Consider the following 19,869-nt stretch of genomic DNA (forward strand, 5'->3'; position numbering starts at 1 on the left):
CGGTCCCCGTCCCTACCGCAGGCCGCAGCAGGGAGGTGAGCCGTCTCGGCGTACTGCAGCGCTTAGGACATCGCAGCCCTGGACTTTGTCCTGGGCCGATGCTATCGTACCTCACAAAAAGGGACTAACGTGAAATTTTTAGGCCCTTCCTGGAGATGGTGTGGCCAATTTGGCTGGTGCCTCTGGTGACGAGCTGCGTGTGGTAATAGGCTTCAGTTTGCTGCGAAGCAACCTGGTGTCAATGCTGTTGTTGCAAATTTTAATATGAAGTTTCCTCCCTTCCTGTCATGGGACAGCCTGTCTTTCAAGTGTGCAGCATGATTTCTAGAATTCAGTTTCGCATGGTCCACTTTATAGGGTCATATTAATGGCTTTACATATATAACAGCCATCTGAAGTTTATGCTATAAGCTTGGTATTTTACAGACTATATAGACCATAACCACATATTCTGGTTGAAATAATGACGTTTTATTAACGTCTCTTACAAGCCTGTTGGTAAGGCAGCAAAGTCACAAAGGCCTACTGCATTATTATTATTAACACAGCTCCGTATGGGAGGATGTCCCACCAGAAGCTGTGTTACAGGTATCGATCGGGCAGGCTTGTACCCTGGCAGCTCGCACCCCAGCACACGGGGCTTCAGCAGGTGCAAATTCTGACTTGTTCCACTTAACCAAAAGAACAGCAAACTGCTCCATTGCCAACTGTGGCAATTGATGAGAATTTATAGAATTTGAATATAATAAATTGATTTAGTAATTTATATAAAAAATGAATGGATTTGTGTTCACACGAGTTTAACATTCAAGAAGGGCCATGAAATTTGGCTCGCAGAAGCCTAGGGCTCATCCTGCAAGTGACTTGTAGAATTAGGCCACAATATTTGTCATACCCTATTTCTTCCCAATTAACTAGTAAACTGATTTGATAAAAAAAGTGAAAACTACAGTCTGTTTTTTTACATTGCATTTCTGTGGTCGGCTTGCATAATAGTATAAAGAAGACAGCAGCTGCTACTACTACTTTTGTATTAATATCTGAAATGTTAATGGATTTCACAGTTTATACATGGCATAAAGGTCCTCATGCATGCTGTCTTTCAGCCAGATTTACTTGTTTTCCTTCCAGCCAGGTGTCCTTGACATCTCCATGGCAGAAAAAGTCTGTCACCCTAAGTATTTGACTTTCAAAAAATAAAATGAAGAGAATTTTAAGTATCATTTCCAAGTGGTGCCAGGCTGACAGCTCTCCTCCAATGGCTTTTTAGTTCAAACACACAAAATAACTGGCAATTGCAATGCAAGTGTCCCTACGGTGTCACTTCTGCTTTGTGAGGCTTCGGTAGGTTTTTCAGCATGTTGACTTTACACCTTAGATCTGAGATTCTGTCTTTAAGTGACCTCAAGAGTGTTGTGACTCTGCAGGTAAAGCTGTTTTGGTTAGCTGCTGGGGAGGCTATGGGTGGTTTTAGGTTACTCCAGCATTTCCAGAGGTGGGAACTGGAGCCCCTCGCTCTATTCTGTCTCAGCAGCTGGGGCTGTACAGGGGCGTAACTTATGTAGTGAATTAGGGGAGTTTTGGTTCCCTGCAGCTGCTGAATCCTCACCCTTGAAGTTTCCATCTGAAGTACTTCCTTACAATGTTGCAGCCAGCTAGAAGCACCATCCTATGGCCCCTCTCTGTGGGTGGGGAAGGAGAAGACCCCGAGTGTGGCTTGGAAAGGAAGGTGGGCTGGAAGAGCCTGTGCTGTTGGCAGCGAGGCGCTCTGGCTGCTAGCAGTTGCTGGCAGCACACAGAGTTGGCAGCCCAGATTAGACTAGAACTTCCTCTTTTGTATCAGGTGACGAGTGACCAAAATAGAGGTCCCATTCACTTCCCCACAGACACTGCCATATAACCCTTAGAACCAGTGGCAGAAGAAATGACTGGGTTTTAAGATGATTCTGTTTTCTCTATTGGTGTTGCAGTGGCCAGGAGCAAAGCCTCTGACGCTGCTGTCCTCGCGGCGGAGAGTCTCAGTCAAGACAAATGAAACCGCCAGTGTATTCCTTCCACTTCAACTCCAGAACAGCACTGAGATGGGATCTCCTGATTATCTGCACTGACGGAGCAGTGAACTTTTCTATCAGATCACATACCATGTATTTCATTCTCCAGGAACTGTGAAGCTTTAACCCTACATTTTCTTTTCCTGAAGAAAGACCTCCAGTACAGCCTGCTATTACATTACTTCCCAGCAGTCAGCAAGGAGTGCTGCCAATTCAAATCATTTTCTCTTTGATGCTGCAGTGAATGCTGAATTTGTGTGCAATAATACCTTCTTAATTATTTAACTTCTTAAGGATTTTAAGGCTCTTGAAATCCAGAACTCTAAAAGGTGGTGTATTCATCCCACACTTTCTGTATAGGAATCAGTTTTAACTGTATCAAATATAAATAGCTACAAACATAGCTTTTACACATTAACAATGTGCTGGGGCCAAAGACGATTTTGCACAATAAAAGATAAGGTCAATTTATGTTTAATTTTTTGATTTCAGAATAAATGATGCCCTTTTTGTCCTCTCCCAATTTTGTTTGTTGTTTTTACTCAATAAAGAAACATTTCCTTCCTGGCTAGTGAAACATCCTTAGCTTAAGCAAGAAGGGTAAAATACAGATTCCATATTTCCAATCCTAAATTTCTATTTTAGGCTAATAGCTTTACAACTTTTGGCATAAAACTTAATACTATCTGTTACTTCAGTTGCTTTTTTAGGTTTTCACCTTAAAGTTTCCTGTATCATATTATCCACAAGGGCAGAGCAGAAGCCTGCATTTCTTGTTTTAGAATACTTACATATTTTTTTTAATCACTGTTTAGAATGCAATGGTACTTTTCTTTAACCACTATATTTAAACATTCAGTATTAAAAAAAACCAGCTTACAACTAAACTTCCCCTCTTCAGATGCTCCTATTACTATTCTCTAGATATTTTCTTGGCAAAAAAAATTTCCTTTCCTGGTTAGTAAAATAAGTCTCCTATTACATTTTGGACTAAAAGCTCTAGGATTGCTTTTAGAAAGATGAGATTTATTAAAAGAAAGGGATCTCATATGAGATAAGATGAAGGACTTTGGTAGGGGAAATCTATAACCAGACTCAAAATACATCTTAACAGCTATTGAGGTCAAGTAAAAATTAAAATCTAGGATGATTTTGAATGGAAAATGTCTCTTATTTTAGTAAACAGACAAATATATGACAGATATGCACAAACTTCCATCCACATCTGTAGACTCTAAATGATAAATTTCTTCTGTTAAGATAGCTTCTGGCCCAATAGCACATTAAAACCTAAATTTGTCCTGTGACCTGTTTATCAAAGTGCTGTAGCGTTGTGGCACCTGGCCATCTGGTAGACTCCAGTGCTCTGATTTATAGCCAAGACTCGACCCGCAGGCGGGCAGGGGAGTTAAAATTCACCTAATTCTCACTCTAGATGCCTGGATCTAATCTGCAATTTGCCAAACTCCACGCAACCACCAGCTAACCTTTGGGGGCTGCATTAAGCCCTCTCTCATGCCTAATGGCACGGCACTGCTCAGGTGTGGCACTGGTCTGCACCAGGGCTGGTCTGGCTAGCTCTCGTGCAGCAGGGGCGACAGCAGTGTCAGAAGGGACATTCTCCCCATTCCTCGGTGGTTAGGTTATTCCTAGGATTTTGGGGGAGTCAGGTTTGCTCCTTTGCAATCTCCAGACTTTGATTTCTTACTTCCTACAGTGTACTCAGCTGGAAGAATATTCTGGTAGATGATGCTTTGCTTCTGTGCTTGTTGTCCTGTGTCAAGTAGAGCAAGGCAAGAAAGAAACCAGACCCCCACACCAGCAGTGCGAGCGAGGCATGGGTCTGGGTCCCTCCTGCTGAGTGCTTGAGATCCATGGTGAAACCAGTGTTAATCCAGGCTGCGAGTGACTCCCTGTGCTGCAAGGAAAGGTTTGCTGCCCCGTGCAGGATGGAGCCTGACCGGTTGTCCAAAAGTAAATAAACAAACTGAGGACTGAGGACTTGTTTTTTAGCTTTCATTTTTTAAACCCAAGATCATTAAACTGTGTCCCAATTCTACTGGACTTTTGAAGCATAGTTTGGTAATCCTTGTCCAGAATATTCTGCAGAAGCAATGCAGTTTGCATTTTCCACTGGAATTAGCTCAGAAAAAGAGCATGGAATTGTTGTCAGTAATAGCAAAACTACAGTGACAGAAAAAGCATGCAGACTGCATACAGATGTGTTCTGTCCTAAGCCTTGAAGTGAAAGCTATGGTCTGATGGGAGAGGTCTTACTATTCAATAAATATGATTTACAAGTTGGTTTTAAATTTGGTGGGTAGTGAAATGACTTTTACTCCACTCATTAGAGGTTAATGAAGAACATACTTATGCAAATGTATTGATTAGCTGCTTAATTTAGGAAGCAAGAGGACTTTTAATCTGCAAATTGTTCAACTGTGATAATTTTGTGGCAATGCCTACGTTACAACATAAAAGTTAGAACCATTTTTCCATTGGAGAAGGTAAATCATGCTACCCATTTTTTGTCTCTTCTAGGGTCTGGTTACACTATGAAAACTGCCAAGTGTGACTGTTCAGGATTTTCTCCTACTTATTGAAAAGCCGTCAACTACTTTTAGGACCAGCAACCATTGGTCACTACGGACTTGGAGCGGGCGGTCACAGAGGCCAGCAGAAGAGAGGTACATGGAGTGAGAAGAGTCGCTCGTGCTGCTCCTATCTGCGGGGGACATTTCCCTCCTTGGGTGGTTACCTCTTTCAAGGGTCCCTGTTGATCCCTTTATGGGTTGGGCATACACTCAGCAGCTAGCAACCAGTTTTATATCGCCATTGCTTCTGATACAGGCACTTACCGACCAAAATAACCAGCACCTAGCTCAGAACAATGAGCGTTTTGCACACAGTTTAACTGTAAGTGCGGACCACAACAAACTACAGTTAAAACCTGCATACGACAAATATAACCTGTGTATATATATATATTTTTTTTTTTTTAATATATGCCCATGTATAGCATATACGTATTTGAAAATGATGCTGAATTAAATTTATGGTCAGAAAGTGAGAAATCTGTTGAAACACATTCTTAACTGCAGATTCTTTTCTTCAATATTGAGCTGTCTTCCTTGGCCTTTTCTCCCTGTTATAACTGGCTTTTGTAGAGTTCGCCGCATATCAAGGTGCCACGATTAGATCACTGATCAACCCCAGACCAGGGAAAGAGACAGATAACACACACAGTGTGAGCGCCAACTTCCGCCTTTTATTGCGCAGTCAATTCCTTTTATACTAACAAGGGTAGGCGGGATTACAGACACATCATAAGGCTGCGACTAACCCTCTAACTTTCCGTGACATCGCAAGATCTTCCGAACGCCGAACCCTACAGCTTTGAAGACCACCTGTCTTTCAGAGAAACAAGAGGAAGAAGAAGAAAAGAAGAGCGCAAAAGAAGTAGATAAAACCCAAGATAAATGGATGTAGTCTCAAGGCAGGGGAGAATGTAAGAATATAATGTTAGGGCAGCCTCTGTGGGGCAGACAGCATTCAGATTGTAACTGCTGCATAACCTGTGCTTGTGCCTCCAGCAAACACTGCCCATCAATGGTCAACAGAACATCTCCACAACAGGCAATTTCCCTCAAATTGAAGGAATGTATTGGACAAAGGCTAATGGCTACACAGAAGTTGATAACTCGTTATCCATCTGCAGAAGAGAATCTTTAACTACAAAGTGAATATTTGCAATGCCCAAACATCATGAAGAGTGAGAAACCCTAATAACTCTCAGGATGGTTAAATGCTGGAAGAACCAGAATACAGTAATGTCTTGAACAACAAGAGACTGAGATTTTTTCATCACCTGTAGAAGAGATACTGAGTTCAGATATAATACAAACGCAGGAGTATTTGACAGGGCTTAATAGTTCTTTTTTTTTCTGGCTGTTAACAAGCCAGAGCAAACTAACCATTATCCAAGGAAATCATGGTTAGTTAGCAAGGATCGTGGGCTTAAAATGGTTCTGTAAGTAATGGAGTTACTGTCAATACCTCAGCTTTTCCATGTATCCTGAGAGGTACTGGCATAACGCGGTGCTGGGGAGGTCACAGCTCCTATGAACGGCGCCTTTGAAGAACCGCAGCCGTGCAGGGCTTCCTACTCCCAGGGCGGCCGCCGTTTAAGCCTCCTAATGCCGCGGCTGGCTGAGACGGTGACAGCTCGAGGCCTCAGGAGAGGCAGGAGCCGTGGCGGACAGGCTGGCTGGGAGGCACTGTGCCAGCGGCAGCGGCTCTGTCCTCACCGCAGGGAGCTGCGGCTCCGGGCTGCGGCCATCCTGCCGGGGTGGGCACCGGGGTCCCCCGCCTCTGACCCTGCGCAGACACGGAGCAGCCCTCCCTGGACATTTGCTGGAATCAAAGGGACTCTCGCAGAAAGGCTTCATGGCTAGCCTTTATTTCCGTGTCTCCAGCGCGCAGTCTGTCGGGCCCTAAATATCAGCTGGAAAGACGAGCAGAGGAGGCTGCGATGGCATAACTCGTGCCGGCACCAATGGCCCCTGCCGGCAGAGCCCCCTGTGATGGGGACGGCCCCCAGGCTGCTCCACCAGCCATATCAAATGGCTGATTTTCTGAGCACATCCCTTTTCCTGATGCGCTGCATATAGGCTGGGGCTGCGACCACCCTGCTGACAGACAGGCCAGCTGAGCTGTTTTAGCAGGTCTCTGCTGCAGGCTGACGCTGAAGCTGCTGTGCCCTCAGGGGGATTTCCCGGGCCGGCCGCAGACCCAGGAGCAGGCGGCTGCGTGCACAGCACTGCTGCGGCGTCCACAGGCTGCATGCAGGGAGAGCCGTGGGCAGGATGAGGCCCAACCTGGCTGCAGCCTTGTGTGCTGGAGGGACACCTCTGCCACAGGGAACCCATGGTGGTCAGCGGGAAGAGCATGGCCACTCTTCCAGGGAGCCAGCCCCAGGGACCGATGTCTTCCCTGTGGCGAGGCGGGATGGGATCAGGCCTCGCAGGGTGTGAATGGCCGCGGCCGAGCAGGAGAGGTGCTCTCCAGAGCCTGCATGTGCCTTGATCCAACCCTGGGTTCAGCCATACCTGCCGTCCCCAGCAGCAGCTTGGATCCCATCCCATCAGGAGCATCCGCTGAACGAGGGCTGAGCCGTGGCATGGTGGGAAGGGGTGCGATGGCATCCTTATGGCAGGAAGGGGTGCAATGGCATCCTTATGGCAGGAAGGGGTGCGATGGTATCCTCGTGGCAGGAAGGGGTGCGACGGCATCCTTTCTCCTTCCGTAGGAACGTGTGGGCACTGCACTTAGGGCAGCATGCTTATGGAGGCATATAAGGCCCAGCAGCGTCCACATGGTGGGAATGCTCTTTTGCCCAAATGAGAGTAAAGAGAAGAAACTGGTCTAGTGGAAGGTGTCCCTACCCATGGCAGGGGGGTTGGATGATCGTTCAGGTCCCTTCCAACCCAAACCATTCTATGATTCTATGAGTATCTGAAAAGTGCTGACTCCTCACAGAGGAAGGGCAGAAAATAAAGGAGAGGTATTCCTCATGGGAAAGGTACCTGATACAGGACACCCAAATCTCTGGATCCAGGCTGTGTCCTTCTAGCAGTGCAGCCTGGGTGGCTGGATGCCGTACTTGGCAGCACCGGTGCCTTTACGGTGAGCTTTCAACACAGTGCTCCAGCTTCTTGTCTGCTGCTGAGGTTTTGTGCAGCCCCTGGTTTTATCACTGCTGGACACAGACCTCTGGCCAGCAGTGATCTGGTGATGGTCAGGCTGTCCGCTTTCACAAACAGCTTATGCAACCCACTTTTGGATCTGAAGGGGACACAGATCAGACAAGAGCAGTTTTCCTGCCAGAGGGAGAGCACACGCACCTTGGGCACTCTCACACCTACATATGCACTATAGTGTGAGGTCCCAAGCATATTCTCAGTCAGAAAAAAAGGGCTTTGCTCAAAATATACACATGTATAAGACTCACTGTTGCACAGATACGAGACTCGGCACGCAGGCCATATGCCTGCAACACTTGCTGGCTAGTCATCCTCAGGCTGCCAAGAGGTGGAACTGGTGTTCATGGCAGACGGTTGTACCCTGTGTCTCTGGGAAGAACTGTCACAGGTTTACATCTGCTGGCAAAAGGATGCCTTTAAGCCCAAGCATTTCTAACAGGAAGTAGCAAAAATAAAGTAGGAAAACTTGTGATGACTTGATGATTATAAAAACTTAGAAAGGCATTTCTTCTGCATTGGAGTGCCATTTTTGGAGAATCCAAGATGGATATGAGTGACGGGAAGGCACAGGCTCTGCTGAGAGCAGCCCTTGCTCCAGCTTCTCTCACACCACTCCATGGCCCCTTGCCTAAGCCCATCACAAAGGATGTGACTTGGCTGGCATGCTGGCTTGCATTATCCATGCTTTGTGCACACCTCCAGGCTATTCTTAGAACCACAGAATCACAGAATGGTTTGGGTTGGAAGGGACCTTTAAAGGTCATCTAGTCCAAAGCCCCTGCCATGGGCAGGGACATCTTCCAATGGATCAGGTTGCTCAGAGCCCTGTCCAACCTGGCCTTGAACACTTCCAGGGATGGGGCATCCACAGCTTCTCTGGGCAACCTGTGCCAGTGTCTCGCCACTCTCACTGTAAAACATTTCTTCCCTATGTCCAGTCCAGACTGGCCCTCCTTCAGTTCAAAATCTTGTTGCCCCTTGTCCTGTCACTGTAAGCCCTGGTAAAAAGTCTCTCCACCTTTCCTGTAAGCCCCCCTTATATATTGAAAGGCTGCAAGAAGGTCTCCCTGGAGCCTTCTCTTCTCCCGGCTGAACAATCCCAACTCCCTCAGCCTGTCTTCAATGGAGAGGTGTTCCAGCTCTCAGATCATTTTTGTGGCCCTCCCCTGGACCTGCTCCAACAGGTCCACATCTTTCTTGGGCTGGGGACCCCAGAGCTGGACGCAGTGCTCCGAGGGGGGGGGTCTCACCAGAGGGGTGAATCACCTCCCTGGACCTGCTGGTCACGCTGCTGGTGATGCAGGCCAGGACATGGTTGGCTTTCTGGTCTGCGAGTGCACAGTGCTGGCTCATATATTTTTGTTTTGTTCTGCACTAAGATACCCTCAAACAAAGGAAAGCGCTTATAGCATCTATACTAGCCACACAGAGGCCCCACTGAACAATTACCTGGTTGGTCAGTAGTGCAAACGCACCACACCATGTACTCCAGCAAAACAAGTAGTTTAAGGGTAAAACGCTCCAGCAGAAGGTGTGTGAGTGTGTGGGCAGGAGCTGCATGAGGGACAGCACACACCCAATCAAAGTAATTTGGCCAGCAGCACAGAAGAGTGCTGCTGCAGAAGGCCAGACCTGGACCTGGGTTTTCCCAGCCATCACCTCACAAACTCAGTCCTCCACCTGTGTCACCAGCAAGTTACACAACAGGACCACGTGCATATTGCAAAATGTAAGGCTAATGGATTTCCCATGAGCACTATGGTCTTTTCCGCTTACTAACACCTTCCAAATGCTGTGCCAGAAACCCCTCAGTCAGCTTTCTCTTCAAGCATTAGCCACCTGCGTGATTAACATCCAGTATAACAAAGCTCATCAGCCTAGGACATTGAAAAATGTCTGTTTTGTTCCTTTAACGTGCCATATGTATGGCGTTTTTTTCCTTCCTCCTCCTGATATTTATTCAAGTATACGAGGATTATTTTTGAATTATTCATCATACAATATCTGATTAGACTGTGGCTGTGCTAGCTCCCACTGCTTAATGAATGAGCCATTAGCCTTTTGCAGATGGTGCTATCAACAGCTATTTGAATGCTGTATGTTCACCTGCATTTACACAGCACTGTGAGCAAAAGGATAGAGCTGAACCTAAACACAGGGTTGGGAGATGATTTTTTTTTTACTATAATATCCATTAAGTAAGTGTCATCTCATGTACAATACTCCCTGGCTCACTCACTGTCAGAGTCCATGGAATGGCCTCATTAGGCACTCCCTATAGGAGCTATAGGTGGAGTTTCCACAAGGCACCTTCTGACGCTGAATGCACCTTCTCTCAAGGCTGGAATCCTACAAACTGGACAAGGAGAGGAAGTATTTTTGCAACACTTAAATTTTGTTTTAGACAGTATCTAATACAATTTTCTCAGAATAGAAAATCTTTGTGTAGTTGAGTATATATCCCACGAAACTACTCATTACATCGCTTCAAGCAATGAAGTAAAGCACATTAAAAAAATGGCTTGCAGTTATCATCATTTATGTATACACTGTTTCTACACCAATGCATCCTGCAAGGTTTGGTCGCTGCTGCCATTTCAGAGCCACGGCTCATCTGGATAAGCAGAGGCAGACACCATCTGTGTGCTCCAGATACTTCTTTCTCCTAAAGTTAGAAACTAAGAAGTGAAAGATGACACTGTACTAGATAACCCAAGCAGTGGACTGAGCAGAAGCGTAACTGGCACAGGCGCACCCTTCCTTTGGAAAGGTCTTTGACAGATGTTGGAAGACTTTTCTGTTGAACTCGGGAACACTGCATAGCTCATGGTGCCAATGAGCTTGAGAAATTCAACCCAGAATACACAGTGTGCTCATATGCGTCTGCTCGGCACGGTTCTTGCTGGTGCCCTTAGGGCCAGCCAGGCAGTCCGGCACCGAAACGGCTGGGCAAGGCGGCACCAGGAGGCAATGGGTGCCTGGTGACATGCAGCCACCCACTGTCATCAGCAGAAGGGTCAACCAAGCATTCGGTACCAGCAGCGGCAGTGCTTTTACTTCTGCCTTTTCATAACCTACCCCATAAAATGGAATAAGCACATAATAGAATGAGGATAAAGGGGAATCCACAAAATCCAGAGCTGGACTCTGAGCAAGTCATCAGAAGAACTAAGCGAAAGCCGCTAGCAGCCAACTAAGAAACCTCTGCAGCTGGAAGAAGCTCAATTAGGTGCAGCATTGTTTTCAGCAAGAGCAATTTTTCTGCTCCTTTTCTTCTGTTTACCCCAGGAAACGCTCTCCTCATGGATGAGGATGTCAGCAGCAGCTTAGCCTGCCTGTGGTTGCTGATTTTGAGCTGCCCGTAATGTTCTTCCTACAATTGAAGCAAAAATAAAAATAAAAGCGGCTTGCTGATTTGCAGCCAGCACAGCCTGGGAGTCTTTCAAGCGATCTCAGACTTTCGGAGCTGGTACTTGGTATCTCCTGCTGGAGGAAGGACATCTGATTCATCACCACCAAAGGCTACAGAAGATGAGTCAGGATTATACAAATACCATTTAGTTTGTGTAACAACACTGCTTTCTGTATTGAAAACTTCCTTTTCTGCTGTCATAAAGATCTCTACTGAACAAAACCTGAAGTATGCTGCGATGAGCAAACTGTCACCCAAACTGGGGCTGGTCGCTTGTGCAACCTGTTTTTCGATATTTGTGGGGTCTTGGCTGTGACAGAGCTGCAGGGCTGCGCAGCGTGGTGGCGGGGGGAAGGGGCTAGCAGGAGGGGGCTGACGTTGAGGAAAGAAAACTGAAACTCAAGTGTCAGAAAAGCGTCTTGGCAGAGAAGTGTATCAGGTTGTGTGAAAAGCCTTCCAAGAGCAGTAATAGACACCCAAACCCTGTGATAAGTCAAATCAAAAGCAGAAATAACTTTGATCAAAACTTTTGATAAGATATGGGAGAAATGCACATACAGTTTGCATCTGAGTATTAAACTCTGTATATATTGATTTTCAACCCTGGATTAAATCCAGAATATTTAAAATATTGGCAAGCTCATATTTATATTAAACAGTTAATAGTAATAAAAAATAATAATCCCCCAAGCCCCTTACAAGCTTTGCTCTTATACACATCATTTTTCCTAGTCATCATTTTAAGAAAATATGATTTTACACATGACTAGGTGACATCTAAATTCCTCAAAATGCTGTACTGACGGTTGAGAGCTCCGCTTAATTCACCGCCTGTGGCATGAGGGGGGGAAATGATCCCTCTCTAGGAAAGACAGGTGCTATTATCACCATTTCCATTTCTTTCAAATTGCAAATATTGCTGCCTCTATGGTGATTCTTCCACTGAACAGTATTTAATAACAACTGAGCTAGCTCCTGTGCCAACAGTTGCCCAGGATGTAAGTCAAGAACAAGTGTAAGCCAGAGAGTTTCAGCAACACCCGCCTTTGTCCTGAGAATTATTGACAGCAGATTACAGTGACAAACTGACAGTCTCTCTACACAGTTGCCACTTATGTCAATGGTGAACTCACTATTGAAAATAATTCACAGGTGTCTGTGTTACACATCATTTAGTGGTTCTGTCACAGCCTAAGTTGGGAGTTGGTGGGTGTAACTTCCCAGTTACGAAGTGCCATGGAGCAATGCTAAGCCTGGCTTGTGCAACTAAAGAGCAAAGCGTGCAAAGCTGAGGTGTGCACATTTAGCAGCACTGTACAATCACTTGCTTGGATGATCCCTGGCTGGGGCAGATGAGGTCGGCTTTCCTTGTCGTCGGTGCATCCTCAGAGGTCATCCGCACTGGAGACCTGCCCTGCTGCGCACCTCGCCCCCAGACCTGGCTGGAGGGAGGACCTGCGCCCAGCTCTGCCGAAAACTGCCAGCTCAGATGCGCTGCTGAGCTCCCAACACCTTCCGTGTGCGCAGAGGAATTCCAGTGTCAGAGAGCACGGTACCGCCGTGGCAGTTCCCCAGCGTGATGCAGCCACCAAAGCAGCCAGGTCTGCTCCACCTGGGGTTTAGTAGGTTTCACCCGTTGCCTCTGCCCTACTCGCAGGCTGACAGCAGCACTGGAGGACCTGGCTCAAGGACACTTGGAACTACAGATGTGCATAATCTGTATATACACACAGATACGCACACACATAGGAAGTACAGAAAAACCTACAAGCTCAGGTCTGCTAACCCTTACCCGTACACAGTACGTACCCACCGCATGCTCTCAAGCCTTTGCCTGAAGAGTTTGCTGCAACAGGAGGATGGGCAAGGGATCAGCCCTGTCCCCGCATGCAGTCCTGCAGAGGGTTTTAGAAGTCTATGTAAGAGTTAAGTCGACAATTATGAATAAAACAAGGCAAGTTTCTTTTCGTAAAAATTTCTGAGGAAAATGAAATGGCTGCAGCCATCATCCAGAGGGACTTCAAGGAAGGTTGCCAGTTTGCAGACTTAAACAACAGGAACCAACAGCATTAATAGCTTGTTGGCTTGCTTCCTTCCACCACCAACTTGAACCCAAGGTCTATGGCAAACAGTCCTCTAGCTCAAGCTACATCTCCTGTCCTTACCAGTTAACTTAAATCATTACGGGGCTTTGGCATTACTCACATAGGCACACTCTATCCTAGATAACGTTGCGTGTAATAGCATGGTGAGATGGAAGGAAGTTGTTCTGCACTGGAAACACCTGCTCCCTGCCTGGTGAGCACCCTACTACCCTACAAAAGCCTTAAAAATACCCAACAACCTAAACCACCAAAAATGTTTTAAAGCACATCTGGTTTAGGGAAACACTTCTGCTCGCATAACGCATCACCCTGTGGCATGCCACACTGCTAATCTGATGTGCCCAGCACTGGAAACATCCCTGTCCTGTTTGACAAAGGGAGGCAGGAGATGCAGGACGATCAAGGGCTACAGAAGGGGGAGGGGAAGAACCAGGGGAGCATCCAGCCCAAGCATGGACCAAGCCCCGAGGGTTTTAATGGTCAGCAGCAGCCCATGCTCGTAGTTTTATAAGCCTTCTTTGAGACAGATTAGCGGTCTCTGGTGGCTTTCCCCTCTTTTGTACAAAAGGGCAGGTGGCGAGGCTCTTTTGGTTTGTTTCACATAAAAGAAACAGATATAGGATGGTTATCTTGCTGGAAGGGGTCCCCCGGTGACAGAGTATTATTCCCCATGGGACGTGAGGTGGGGCGGTGGCATGCCCCCACCCCCAGCTGCTCTGGCCTGGTTACGTCCCCATAAAATTAGCGTGTTTTTCCCATGCAGCGTGATGGCTGACCATTATCCATCGGTAAGACATCCGTCGCTGTCACCGGTGACAATACTTGGCTCTGACTGCACCTGCTGTGGCCCCGATTAGATTGCATTTAATGGCAGGCTGTTCGGGGAGATTACGAGCGCATCGTGGGCATCGGCTCCTCCAGCATATGCACACATTGTCTGCAGGGGCTAATCCGCCATTTCAGACCTGGGGTATCTTGCCTCTTTGTCCCTTCACCTCTCAGAAACCTCTGCCTCCGAAACCGCGCTCCCACGCAGCCGCTGCTCCCTCATCAGTGCCTGCCCACGCCACGGGCTTGGCATCTGCGGCTTCCTCCCACCTGGACGCGGCCATGCTGTTGCCATCCCTCCGCACGGCCTCCTTCTCCCCACCGGCATGCCCCGGGGTGGCAGATGTGACCCGGGGGCAGGCGGGGGGCTGCCGGCACCCTTGGGGCGGCAACCCTGAGGAAACCTGCAGAGGTTTGGGCTGCGCAGAAAGACCTCCTTCTTGCAGCATTTTAGCGGAACTGCAGTTCTCAGAAACACTCCTGACGTAGCATAGCCTCAATAGTCCAGGACTGGCAGCTCACATCGTTACCCAGGACAAGCAAACCGGCTCCCGACCGCAGCAGCGGTGCCCAGCCTGGCAGAACGGCGGCAGCAGCAGGAGGCGGTTGACCCTCGGTGGCTGCTCAGCCGGCTGCTCCAGCGGGCAACGGAAGCCCCTGGTGAGGGTTCTCAGCTGGCCTGCCGCCGCCATGGCTCCAACAGCGGAGCTGGACCGTGAGAGGAAGAGTTACAGCTTCGCTGGCATCGGCAGTGGGCTAGCCAGGGGCAGGGGGACACACAGGACAACAGTGGGGGTTGTGCGCACCTGGAGGAACACCAGAACCAGAGTTTCTGTTAACGAGTCTTGCCGGAGCTGTCCCCAGCCTCAACAGGCACGACGTGTCCAACAAACGCGCGTGCACGTTGGAGCCTCAGTCCTAAAAAGGGTCCTCTAGGACTGAATAACTAACCACTAAAAATATTACTGTAGGCTTCCTGCATAACAAAACCTATCATTTATTCCTTCTGAGCCCATGTGACATTTCTCACAAATGGTCTCACCCGTGGTGTTTCTGCATCGGGAGCAGAAACAACAGTCAGACTCATGGGCCACAGACTGCCTTAGTTAACTAAAAAGGGCCAGGGCCAGCTGCTAGTCCTGAGCCCAGCTGCACAGGCTGGTCAAGTTCATGCAATTCAATCCAGCTTCACTTTCAAAACGGGCGGCCGCGATGGTCTCTGGGAGGGCAAACCCACGCTCGGTTAGACAGGATCTTAGTAGCACATTCAAAGCAAAGTGAAGTTAGTCATGCGATGCCTTGGTCTTTGCTTCCGGGTATCCATCTGTATCCACATTCACCTGGGGACAACAGGAACTTTCAGGGTCCATTTGTAGAAAAAAATCTCTTATATGAGAAGCGATTTGAACTTTATTATTATTATTACTTGTACTGCACCCCAGTCTCTCAAAGGCTCCAAGATGAACTTGACTTGTTTCATCAGCAGATGCTCCAGCTAAAGGCTGATGGATTCCAAAGGAGAACACAGTACGGCCAGGATTAGAAGGTGAAGGGCATTGCTGTTATAACTATTAGAGCTTGGAGAATCTGTATAATTTGGTGGCAAAATGAAAAGAACAACCTGTTTTTTTTCTGGATTGTTTCAAACCGTCTTTTCACTAATGAAGAAATACATCTAAGACAATCTCAAAGAACAGACCTTAAGCCAACAACAGTCTAAAAGCAAAATATCTTGATTTTATTGAAATGTTTCATATCCGTTTTTTCCTGTCAAAGCTATTCCCTAAACATCAGTCAGTTTTGTGTGTTGCTCACTCCCCCCCACTCCAAATGCATGATGGATGGGAGGAAGGAAAGAATAAACTTCTGATAACAAAACTGATGCCCGAGTTACAGCAACAGTTATAACAACACTGAGAAACCCAGACTGAAGATCTCAGGAACTGGAGAACTGAAGCTCCGGTGTGAAAAGCAGCCCCATAGGCAAGGGCAGAAGGAGAAGCAGAGCAAGAGCTTCCTGGGGTCCCATCACTTGGGTGAGCCCTGCACCTCTGTGTTCAGTTCACACACGCCCAAGAGTGCCCGCACCAAGCAACAGACCCTTCCCCGCCTCCTCCCGGATCCGATCCGCAGGGTCTGAGGGAGGAGGAGGTTTCACCACAATGTCCCTGGTGTCAGGGAGAGGGGTAAAGTGGCACCAGGCTACAGCAACCTCTCCAGAGCATCGCGGCGGAATCCGTGGCAGAGAACAGAGCTTCCTCTGGCACAGCCCTCACCTCGGGTCCCGCTCTTGCAGCTGGTGGCACATCGCGATCACTGTGAGCCTGGTGAATACTTTGAAGGAAGTACAAAGGCAAACACCCCCCCTGCTGAAATCATACTGAAAATTAAAGAGTTGAATAAAATTTTAAATTTGATATGAAAGCACACAGTATTAGATAGTCTATTGAATTCCCATCCTAAAGGTTCAACTGTTTGTTAGGCATCCGGTGTTCACACTCACAGTAAAGCAAGGTTTTAGAAAATTCAGCAGGAGGTTTGAGAGGCAGCTGTCAGAGTGCAGCAGGGTCGGGGCTGGCCACACCAGGGGTGCGAGCCAGGGGGGACCCGGGCATGGGCAGTGCCCTCACCCCCAGGCACAGTCCCACGTCTGACCCCGGCAGACAGAGCCTGCTGGCAGCAGGGTCCACTTCAGAGCCCCTTATAATTTTGGAAGAGAAAATAACCTCACAGCCTTATTTTTAGCATTTTGTCCATTAAAGATGGGTAAAAATTATTCACGGAGTTATGGACTTGTGATAACAACAGAATGGCAAACAGCAAAACTTGATCTAAACCCTGCTGAGTCTGTCATACCTACGAGTCAGGTTCAAATGCCACGATATAATCTTTGCAGGCAGAGAAATTGGATTGACCCATTCTGAAAGCCTTTCTCCACCGCCATTCTGCAGGAACAATACAAACAATTATACAAGCCCAACACGCAGGTAATGGCTTGGCTTCAGATAAGGCAAAAATTTACATTTTGCACTGCATGCATGCAAATAATAATCTAGGTAGCAAAGTCAACTGCTGAGCATCATCTCTCTACTCACTACATTTTTTTATTACTTCTTAGAGCTGTCCAAAAATGTCCATCTTACATAATTAAAACCAACTCCAGTTTGTGATACATCAAAATTCTAACGATACCTTTTGTACCTTTTATATTCCATAGTTTGAACATCTTCAGATCTGGCAGGCAGATGGAGTTTAAAAGGAAATATTACATCAACAGATGCTACTACCTAGTTATCTTTGCTCAGTCCGGGAATAAATTGAGGGGTAAGGCAAGAAAACATGTTTTCTTATAGAGCCACCATCTGCTAATTTGAGAAGCTGCTGTCACTGATGACTCAGTATCACTTGTACATGCAAAAATATTACTAATATCATTCTCAAGACAGATATTATTATATATTAACTTTATTATAACTATTGACTCGCACCAAGACAATAGCAATAAGAAAATATTGTACCTAATGTGTCTAAAAGGAAAATAACTTTAAATAGAATTAGTTGAGAAAGAGCAGTTATTTCTCTTGGGAACCTTTAGATAACAAACCTGGTTTTTATCCTTCTTTTTTACAATATTCTGTTAAGAAAGGGAAATGTTTGTTGCTTGACATCAGACAGAGCTTTGCCAGCTGTGGAAACTTAGTCTTCACACACACACAAAAAAAGAAAAAAACGTTTTGTTTATCAAAGTTTATAAAGAAAGGAACTGATTATTGGATTGCCAGCAGCAGAAATGAAGAGTTACAATTATTTGTTTTATAAAACAAGATGATGGGAGACCCCGAGGTGTAAAGGTGTCCCAGCACACACGGGGCACCAGGGGCCTGCTGAGCACGTTGCTCATCTCATCGGGATTAGAAAAGGGAAAAGGAAGCTGATGGAAAGATGACAACTGAGCAGAGGGTAAAACCCCCTCATTCTTCACAGCCACTAAACAAGTAAAAATGACTCCACAGACCAGAAAGGTTTGCCTGATTTGAATTCTGTAGTGAATATACATGTAACTAAACTACAAGTCAAACCCCGATTTTGACCTGGCAGACAGATAATGATTCAGCTTTAAACCACCACTTTTCCTTCCCATTGCCCAGTGCATTGCACCTCTGCACACTAAGTACATGCACTGGTCTTCCCATCTTACTGGCTGGATTTGACCTTGTTCCCTTGCTCCAGCAAAGTACCAGCAGACTGTCGCTCCTTTACAACCAAAAGCAAAGATAAATTTACGTCCCAGGGAGTTACTAGTCTACAATACACAAAGAACCAGGTACACTCAAACCAGCATGCCTGTGCACCCTTAAGCTTTCCCAAAGAATATGAATATTTTCATAGATATGAGAATTAGATGCAGCCCTTAGACCCCTCAGAAGTTGTCAGATCAGTCTCTGCTGTCAAGCTGTATCAGCCAGTACGAAAAGAGACAGCCAAGTCCTCTGCTCTTCGACGTTTTCAATTCTGCAGTTTCTTTCAAGTATGCTTCAACTGGTAAGAGCACCTGCTGTCTTGCCTTCCCTCACTCTTCACTAATGGCATCTCCTGCATTTCAAGTGGCATGCCTACAAGCAGCATTAGGCCCAGCATTTCTTTTTCACTTCTTTTCTATTTTCACCTTTTCTGTTCACATCCCACCCCATCCTGTCCCTCTTGTGCCCTTCACCCCAACCCCACGACATGTTCTCATCCTGAACCGCAGCAGGATCAGTAAGTCCAGCCTGGCTCCTAAATGTACCCTATAGAGAACAGGCAGGTTTGGGGATAGGCTGAGTTCCCTTGCAGCCTGCTAAGGGCAATGGGTGCTTGAAAAATCTGGATTTAGCATCACAGCTGGTGAAGGGAAGCCCCTTACAGGACTGTACCCTCCATCAGCAGCTGTACACTTCTGTTCACCCACTAGAGAGCATGTGACTGCACAAAACCAACAGAGCAACGAATTCTGTCTAATAAAAGATTGTATTTTTCCAGAGACATACAACACCATTTATTAGATGAAAAGAAAGGGACTGTTACAACCTCACACACCAAAAGCACCTCTTGTTTTAGAGGGGTCCACGATTACCTGGGACATCTGGTCCTGTCTGGAGTGGACGCAGGTACCCTGACTCCCAGCCCTGGGCTTTTCCACCCAGACCTTGCGGACATTCTTAGAGACAGTGGCAGAACACACAGACCTCTGCTCCATGACACTTGAAACAGCAAACTTGGAAAAAAAAAAATTGCTTTCGATGTACAAGTACGCTACCAGAATAATTTCACAATTGGCTCTATGAGACAAACTTTATTACACGACTCAATTTTGGGATCAAAATCTGCAAGCATAGTTTTGCAATGCAGTGAAATGGAGAGTGATATTTTAAGTTAACATGTAGTAGCATTTACTTTATATACCATGTAGGGTATCTGTTTGGATTTATTTTGTAGACATGTTTAAATGCCAAATATTCTTAAGAATAATGGGCTATTAAATCATACATTCACAGACACAGCATAAAACAAGCCTTTTCAAATGCTTATTTAAAAGAAGTGTATCAGGCAAAAGGAAAAACATTCAGGTTAATTTCTCTGCAAACTGGTTGCAGTGGCATTAATTGCCTCATGCTGTCCACTTTCAATGTTTCTGGCCTCTGACCCCCAGCATTGAGGGAGCAGGGGCAGAT

The sequence above is a fragment of the Haliaeetus albicilla genome, chromosome W (genome assembly GCF_947461875.1).
Source record: "Haliaeetus albicilla chromosome W, bHalAlb1.1, whole genome shotgun sequence".
In the NCBI taxonomy this organism is placed as follows: Eukaryota; Metazoa; Chordata; class Aves; order Accipitriformes; family Accipitridae; genus Haliaeetus; species Haliaeetus albicilla.